The following is a 9,096-nucleotide window of genomic DNA, read 5'->3' as shown; positions in this document are numbered from 1 at the left end:
GCCTTTTCATGCTTGTCCCACTCGACTCGGTCTGTAATTGTTTTTTTTTTTGTACATATTTGGTCAGAAGTCTTGGTTTGTTAGTGGATTTCATTTGGTCTTTGTTCTTAGAACGAGCCTATTATTTATTAAAGTATTTTATACCAACACTTTCTCCCTTCTGTCTTTCCTTTGTGGGCAGCGCTGCATTAGCCTGATGCTAATCATTAGCTGGGTTTTTAGTGAAAAACTGTTCTGGCCCAGTAAATGTGATCACACGGCCCGGCAGCCAATCAGCTGCCTCGCCGCTGCGCGCCTCGTTTAGCTGCAGGCCAACGAGGTGTGACCCTTCGTCCGTCTCTTTAATGACAGTTGGGGAAATGATTAACGTCGGTTTGGCCCGCGTGAAAACGCCAGCAGCTGCGCCGCACGTCCGCGATGCTAACGCGCCGCATGTTCACCAACCCGCCAGTTGTTGTTGGGAAGAATGGGAAAACCGTGTGGAATCCCAATCCCAATCCGCTCAGGTCACATGTTTGTTCAGCGCTCAGCGGCTGACCCAGTTGGAGATTATTACTGGAACCGCTTCCAGTCAAGGCTGCTGGTCCAAACTGGTTCTTCTCTACCCACACGCAACTATTACACGTCGGTTTCTTCAAATTCAGGAATTTTCTGGGGAGAAAATGAAATGTTAGCGCTAAGCTACAGCTAGCTGATGGCATAGCTCAGGTGAGGGTGGATTTTAGAGGCCGAGACGCTCGGACTCGTCATCTGTCGGCGACACTTTGCTGTAAATACGTGATTGTTTTGTTGTCTTCGCACCAGGACGGAGACGTTTCTACGTTGTCGTCTCTAAACCATCGTTTTAAAGGTGTTTGCGTTGAACATTTACCGTCAGTCCTTCTCTTCCCTCCGCTGTTCCACCTCGTGCTTCCATGTTCAATCAACTGACGTCAGACGGGAAAAGACGCGCCGCTGTGACGTCATTAGCACTGGACGGTTGCGTCTGTTTAAAGAGCATCCGTTCGTCTCAAAATTACAGCAATTTTATAATATTTTAGTCGGTTTGCGGCCTCTTTTTGAGTTTTCCGACTACATTAGCTTAGTGGAGAATTGGTAAAAGTTGTCAAAAGGGATTTTAGTTGGTTTTGCAAACGCAAAGTTGCCTCGGGTCCGAAGTCCGCCTGTACCTGAAGGCAACACACGAAGGCAACACACCTCCGTTGATTGATCCGTTGATTGGGGCTCTGTGGATCACGTGACTCAATTAGTACCCAATTGGTACCAAACGACCCAAACGGTGTTTGAAGGTAACGCAGCGGGTTTTGGTCGCCGGTGGAGCAGAAACGGAAGCGGAAGTCGGTGAGTTTTTCCTTTTAACTCCTCGTTTGTTTGTTTTTCTCGCTGATTAAACTCTTTAGGTTCCATTAATTATTATTATTAATTAATTAAAAAGGACAAAAGGACACAAAATATTTAGTGAATAATTCACAATTGACTCGCAATTAAGCCCCCCAACACGCGCGCGCGCGCACACGCACACAGATTTTCCCTTTGATTGATGGAGCGATTTTCATAAATATCACAGGTCCTAAACACGACTGACTTAGTTGTTGTTGCTACTATTGTTGCTGTTGTTGTTGCTACTATTGTTGTTGCTAATGCTGCTGCTATCGTTGCTGCTGCTATCGTTGCTGCTGCTGCTATCGTTGCTGCTGCTGCCACCGTTGCTGCTGCTATCGTTGCTGCTGCTGCCACCGTTGCTGCTGCTATCGTTGCTGCTGCTGCTATCGTTGCTGCTGCTGCTATCGTTGCTGCTGCTATCGTTGCTGCTGCTGCTATCGTTGCTGCTGCTATCGTTGCTGCTGCTGCTATCGTTGCTGCTGCTATCGTTGCTGCTGCTGCTATCGTTGCTGCTGCTATCGTTGCTGCTGCTGCTATCGTTGCTGCTGCTGCTATCGTTGCTGCTGCTATCGTTGCTGCTGCTGCCACCGTTGCTGCTGCTATCGTTGCTGCTGCTGCTATCGTTGCTGCTGCTGCTATCGTTGCTGCTGCTGCTATCGTTGCTGCTGCTATCGTTGCTGCTGCTGCTATCGTTGCTGTTGCTGCTATCGTTGCTGTTGCTGTGCTCCTCACTTTTCTGTGTCCAGCTCTGATTGTTGAAAGCTGAAGCCCATAAAAGTGTCTCAGACTGGACGTGAACGTGCACGAGTGAAACCGTGTGTTTGCAAAAGAAAGTGGAGGAAAAACGTGTGCTGACAGATAAACGGAGGAGATGGAACAGGAAGCTCAACATAGCGCGCCTTCCTGGGCTAAGCTAAGCTACAGGCGCTAAGCTAAGCTACAGGAGACAAATGTCCTGAGATGATGACAGATGCTGGATCGACACATTTAGCCTTGAATCAGAACCTCCAGGCCCGGCTACAGTGTTAGCATCGAGAAGCTACGTGAAGCCAGTTGTGCTTGTGGACCCAGTTAGCTCGATCGTTTAGCAACGGTGAAATTTGACCAGTCGGCGTTCCTCACACCTGGACGACCAGCGCACGTTGGCGCGCACGCTTGTTTGGAGGAAGTAACTGATGTGTAAAAGCTGACGAGCGGTTCGTTGTTGTCTTCATGCTCCATTTGACGTTCGCCGTTGTGGATCATTTAAATGAGCAACACAAAGCCGTCGCCATGGTGACGGAGTGGCGCGACGGCTTGATGTTTAACTGAAATCCAATATGTCAGGTGAGGGGGGGGGCAGGTGTTTAGGTCGATTTATGTCGTTAGCTTCCAAGTTGAGCTAATCCGCTGAACCCTGGTGCGTTCAGGGACCGAAGGAGAATCTTGATTTTTGATGTTTGTGCTGCTTTAATCGTGACAGATTTGATGGCTCCGTGTCGGCGGCAGGAATGTTGGCCGGGGCTCCCGGGGACAGCAGGTGGGCCGGGTTGCTCCCCGGCGCCGCCACGCCTCGGCCTCCTCGCGAGGTTCGAGCCAAGTCCACATGTTCAAACAGAGATGAAAGGCCCCGGTGAGCTCGCCGCCGCCTGCCAAGTCCGGCCTCTCTGGCGGCGCCCTCCCAGATGTTCCAACGCCTCGGGAGCGAGCGGGGCGCCGGCGCTTGACCCGTGCACATCAAAGCGAGGAGGAGGCCTCAAAACACGAGCACAGACGGAATATCGTGTTTGTACTCCGAGAGCGAATAATAAAGCATCAGGCCACGCCCACAACCTCCCCAGTCTCCTCACGTTACAACCAGAACGTTCCGGTTTGATGCTGATGACCCCGCCCCCCCCCCCCACGCCGGTCAGCTGTCATCATATTTAAAGCGCTAACGAGCCTCTTCTTAACGTGATGAAGCACGAGTGTCCGGTTCTGGCTCAGGTTCCACACTGGTCATGTGACCCTCACAGGCGGCGTCTTCCTGGACGAGCTAACGCAGCTAACGGCGGCGTGGACCACAGCGGGAGGAAGGGGGCCCGGTCACCAGCACGCCGGCGCTTCCTTCAGGGGGGCCAGGCGGAGGTTAACGGGCCACTTCACCCCTGACCTTCCAGGTCAGAGGTCACGCCAACAGCACAGCTCAGGTCGGAGCTCAGATATTTGACCCCCCCCCTCCTCCTAAATGTGAAACAGGATGCGTTCACGAGCTTCCTGTCGATGCCCCGCCTCCTTGAGCGGCGTCCAGCACCGCAGCCCGACCGTGCGGGCAGGTCTGGGCGCTGGCGCCCGCTTCAAAGCTTCAGGAGCGAGTCGGCGAGCCAGATGTGCTTTTAGCGTGTTGGCTAACGGACGCGCTATGAAGCAGCCCAGAGATCCTCTGTGGAGCCACGACGCTCCACATGACCCTCGTTTTCTGGTCCTGATCAGAACCAGCCGCAGAGCTAACGCTAACATTAGCATTGAAGCCTTTCCTCGCCCCGTCAGGAATGCCGCCCCTCGCGTGTCGGCGTCGCGTTTCGTCGTTCGCTCGCATCATCGCTACCTGACGCGACACGTTCCCGAGCGCCGCCCCGATGAGGCGTGCTGCGTTTTTAAACCCTGAGCGGCGCCGTTTCCTTCTGTCCCTGAAGGCGTTCATCACGCGTGGCTCCAGATGTGGGCGGGCGGGAGCAACGCCGCCGCCGCCGCTCTCAAACACCTGCTTCTGATTCCCACACATGCTGGCGAGGAGCGCCGGCCGGCCCGGGTTCGCTGCGTCCGCGGCGCGGGCCGGCTGGATCCACTCAGAGACGATGGTATTGGTTTCAAAGCCTGACCCAATTTCAGGAATTCATCAGGCAGAACTTCAAAGATGCAGATGAGCGAATCCTCAGCAGACGTTGAGATTAGAGTTGGCAACAAGCGGCGGCTCCTCGGACTCTCGGGGCTTTCGGAGCAACACGATTCTCCCGTTTGGTTCTGAGGGGTTAAAGGAACGAAGCTTCCCGCCTCTCGGCCTGTCTGGGTGTGAAGGTCTAACAGGAAGCTGGTGATTGGGCGGAGGAGGTGCTCATCGTGAGACCGCTGTGCTCGGGTTCTGTTAGCATGAGCGGGTTCTCCCTGGGTCTGACTTCACCTGTCGGCTAACCCTGGTTGCCGTGGGTAACGGGCGGCTGAAACTAGCAAAACCTGCTCGTTGCTGCTAACGATGCAGCGTCACATGTTTCCAGTCAACGCGCGGCGCCGAGCGCCAACAGCTGACGCACGCCAGCGACACGCCGCATATTTTCCCGCTTTCGCGGATCTGCGTTAATCTGGCGCTTTAGCCCGGCGAGAGGCTGCCAGCGCGGCCCGTGGGCCCGGTTCAGAACCTCTGGATCTGCTCGGGGAGGCGGGGAGACGCCGCCGTTCCAGCCTGGCGAACGAGCAACGCCCTTCCAAACGCGACCGCGGCTTAAACACGCCGCCCCTCGCCGAGCCCACCTGTGCTTGTCTGGGCAGGGAGCAGTGAGCGCGGCGAGGGGTGTGTCCACGCCCGTCGCCCCCGGGCGCCGCTGCTCCACCAGCGTCAGCTGACAGATCAAAGCCTTTTCTTTCACGCATCGGCTTAGCTAATGCTACGTCAGCGGTACCATAAAGAGTGTTTAAATTAGCTTCATGCTAACGTTGGACCTCATTACAGTGACCAAGTTTGGCTGTTGTCACAGTAACGTGGTCCACGAGTCCTTGAGGCGGTTCTGTGGGCTCCACCAGGGCGGCGCCGTGCTCGAGGCGGTCCGGCCGGCGGGCAGCGGCGCTGAGTTATGGTGGGAACAGTAACACTTCCTGTCTGGTCCCGACTCGGGTTCCTGCTGATAACAAACTGCCACACAAAGACGTCCAGCGTGGACGTGGACATCGGTGTGTGTGTGTGTGTGTGGGGGGGGGGGGCTCTACGGGGGTGTTCACGTCTACGCTGAGATATTAATAGATTTGAGACACGGAGGAACCGGTTCTGTTTGGTCCGTTCATTGGCAGAAAAGAAGGTTAGCGAACGTCCCCCCGGCTCCTCTGTAGCGTTAGCGTGTGTTGATCCGACCCAGATGAAGGTCGGGCCCCTAACGTGGTTCCGGTTGCTCGCCCCGGCTGATGGATTGGAACGGACCGGACCGGACCGGAGTAAATGAGACTTTGATGCTCACTGTCATGGTTCCAGTGGGTGTTGTGCTAAGCTAACTCAGCCACTGCGGCCCATCCGTCAGGCTAACGACACGTTTATGGTCGTTACGTTGACAACGGGCGCGTCGCCAGGCGGGTAAAATTAGATCCGAAGGCGGTTCTGACAGATTTACAGCGGCTGACGCCAATAACGGGGGATCTTCTCGCCGTTTGGAGCGGGAAGCCTTCGGATCTCGCGTCTCACACCATCATTTACTGGATTATTTACCAGCTGGAGCAAAGAAGCTACAAAGATTTTCAGGCTAACTTGGATCATTTTTTCTCTCCGAAAGTTCTGGATTCAGAAACGGGGCCGGTTTCTTGTTGGCGTCTCTGCGGCCGGGTCTAATTAGCATGTGGGGCTAATACAGGTGTAGCGAGTCCTGGTGTAAACCCTCAATCAGGGCCCTGATGGGTGTTTTAAACAGTTTCCAGCACTGTTGGCCCCCAGGAAGCCCCGCAGCACTGTTAGCCGTAGCACTAGTGAGCTAGCCTGAGCCCAGCATGGCTAACGGAGCTAACCCCTCTAACCTGACACGCCTCGGGTCAGCCCGGCGTTTGCACGTTGGTTCATGAATTGCTGATTCTGTTCTCTGTTCCGATGTTCCCGGGGTGTCTGGGAACGTTAGCAGGTTCTCGCTAGTGCTGAAGAACGTTAGCAGGTTCTCGCTAGTGCTGAAGAACGTTAGCAGGTTCTCGCTAGTGCTGAAGAACGTTAGCAGGTTCTCGCTAGTGCTGAAGAACGTTAGCAGGTTGATGAGCGCAGCAGATGTGAGTCAGCGTTCGGCTCACTCGGCTGGTTTGCTGCAGATTAGCCTGTTAGCTGCTACGCTGAGCGTGCTAGCACACGCTGATGCTGACAAAACCATCATGTTGGTTAGAACTATACCAACTGCCCCCCCCCCCCCCCCTTCACCACCATCTCGATCTGCCCGATTGCGTCCGCGTAGCTTCTGCGTTAGCATCAGACGCTCATGGGAAGCTGCTCATTAATCAGCAGGTGATTCATGGTTACGGCTCCGTCTGCGTCTCACCACCAGTCTGTCATTAAAGCTTTCCCAGACTTCCCATCATGCCCCCCCCCCACTGCCCCCCCCCCCCCCCCACACACACACACACACACCTCCTCCTCTCCAGCAAACACCAGCGAGATGTTTAAAACTCAATAAAACATGAAATTCAGCTGATAAAAATGAGGAGAAGAGTTTTTGTTGCTGGGGGGGGGGAAACTTCAAAGGAAAAATATGAAGGTGGGTCAGAAAAGAGCCGTTTAACGGCGCTGACGAGCCGAAGCCCGTGATGTCACAACGCCGACACGGCACCGTGGTCGTCCTGCTGTGGGCGGAGCCTGAAGAAGCCCCACCCCCCAGCTGCCCTGTGGTGGGACAGAGTCCTTTTAGAGGAGACAGGAAGTTAAAGTAGATAATCTCACCTTTGATCCAGATCAGAACACACACACACACACACACACACACACACACACAGGGAGTGTGAGCTTCTGCTCCTTTTTTTAGCCGCCTCATTAAACCGGTGCTAATGATCCTCCGCTGGTGTAAATGGTCTGAGGGGCTAATTAACGTCTATTTCCGTCCTCGTGCACGTCGCCGTCACGGCTGATTTACGCTCCAGGTTTGGGACTTGGGCGCTTCCGTCGTTCTTCCTGCTTGAACCCAGCCACGTTAGCATTAGCTGCTAGCTGCCGCTGTACATCGGGGATCCGGGGGGATGCTGGGAAAGGTCACGTGCTGGGGCGGCGGTCGAGGGTCTGAGGTCACCGACTGTCAGAAGGTCGAAGGTCAAAGGCGAAGAGGCGAGCTCGCGTTACGGCGCTGTAAATCCTGTTAGCGTGTTTAGCATTTTTAGAGGCACAAAGAAGCATTTTAGCACTTTAAACCATCTTATTTAACCACAGTTTTTCATGCAGGTTTATTTTTGTTTGTTTTGAAGCTCCATTTTGTTCCTTTTTAAATGAATCAACGTGTGTTTGCAATAACACGGAACCGATCGACGTCCAGCTCAACGAAATTAGAAAATAAACATAAAATAAAGATGGTAACAAACCAAAAAAGTCGCCCACGATCTCCTCCCACTGGTGGGGAGACTGGGAGCGTCGCTGCCCAAAGGTTAAAGGTTAAAGACGTCCGTCCTGCAGGTGGCGCTGTGATGGCGAGTGGCAGCGCCCCCGGTGGCCGCCGCCGCCGCCGCGGCTCGATTCCTTTGACTTTTCGTCTTGGTTTGCGGCGTGAAGGCCCCCAGGGTCCGGCCGGTGGCATCTTCTGGCTGCTGGTGTGGTCTCAGACGGGGGTCAGAAGGTCGGCAGCTCTGACGAGCGGTCTGACCCCAGAGGTCACCTGACAGCCGTCCTGCTGAGTGAGGACGCAGGTCCAGCTCACACACACACACACACACACACACACACACCAGACATGTTTAGAGCTGGTCATTTAGTGGTGAAGTGTCCATCTATCTGTGTGTGTGTGTGTGGGTGCATGTGTGTGTGTGTGTGTGTGTTCTTTGAACTTTGGTTTAATAGCAGCTCCCTCTGTGACCTGAGGGCCTCAGTTTGTTTAGCTGCTGTTCAAGTGCTCTCAAACTGTGTGTGTGTGTGTGTGTGTGTGTGTGTGTGTGTGTGTGTGTGTGATGAATGAATGGTCCCCCTCCCTCACTTCACCCATGTGCAGCTGATCACCTGTTGTTTGGTCACACGGAGGGGGGGGACTGTGTGTGTGTGTGTGTGTGTGTGTGTGTGTGCGTGTGTGTGTGTGTGTGTGTGTGTGTGTGAGAGCATCGGTCTGTGAGGTTGTTGCTGCTCCAACTGGACAGGTCAGGAGACGCCTCCTTCTATCCTGTCGTAGTTAGCGTAGCCGCCGTGTTCAGAGAGACGTGTCCCACAGTCGGTACCAGGAGACCCAGGAGGCGTTCCCGACGTTCCCGACGTTCCCGACGTTCCTCGTCTCATTAAGGAACATTTAATCAAATTAGGCTGCCGTGGTGACGGTGAAACCTGCAGTTGCTGCTGCAACAGTTGCCGTTGCCCCGTGATCTTTAGCCTGCTATTAGCATGACGTCATCAAAGCTGAAACTGGGGACCTTTGATCCGTTGTTCCACAGACGGAACACACTTGCAGGATTTGGGTCAGGACGCGGCGAAGCTACAGCCGAACTCTCGGAGACTGAACATCAGCAGACCCTTCGCCGTTAGCATTAGCATTAGCATCGGACGTCTTTAGCACCCTCGACTCTGGATGATTCAGTCTTTGATCTTGTGTTTGACCGCAGCTTCACAGGTGATACGCGGCGTCCGGGTGGGCGTGGTGGCCACCGCCGGCCTGGTCATGTGATCTGGCGAGCGGCGCTTAGCGGCTTTGTGCTGCACAGGAAGCGCGTAAATGGATCTCCCGCTTCCTGCTCCCCTGAGGGCCGCGACCACATAAAGGGCAGAAAACGACGCCGTGAACGCTGCCGTCGCCCCCTGGTGGACGGACACGTGAAGTTCAGGTCAGTCAAAGGTCA

General features: G+C 54.6%; 1 long non-coding RNA gene across 2 annotated transcripts in view; it reads left to right on the top strand.

Annotated features, from left to right (window-relative positions):
• Positions 1-1,128: 1,128 nt before the first annotated feature.
• The window catches only part of LOC115248925 (uncharacterized), a 9,543-nt gene continuing 1,575 nt past the window's right edge, over positions 1,129-9,096 (top strand). Inside the window, exons 1-2 of one of the 2 annotated variants that reach the window (XR_003887654.1) lie at positions 1,129-1,341; positions 8,863-9,081. This is a non-coding gene — a long non-coding RNA (uncharacterized lncRNA). The remainder of the gene's footprint in view (positions 1,342-8,862; positions 9,082-9,096) is intronic. The other variant, XR_003887653.1, reaches the window with a different exon arrangement.

This window comes from Takifugu rubripes, chromosome 2 (genome assembly GCF_901000725.2).
Source record: "Takifugu rubripes chromosome 2, fTakRub1.2, whole genome shotgun sequence".
Classification (NCBI taxonomy): domain Eukaryota; kingdom Metazoa; phylum Chordata; class Actinopteri; order Tetraodontiformes; family Tetraodontidae; genus Takifugu; species Takifugu rubripes.
Note: the sequence above shows the minus strand (reverse complement) of the source record. Positions and strands in the feature narration are given on the sequence as shown.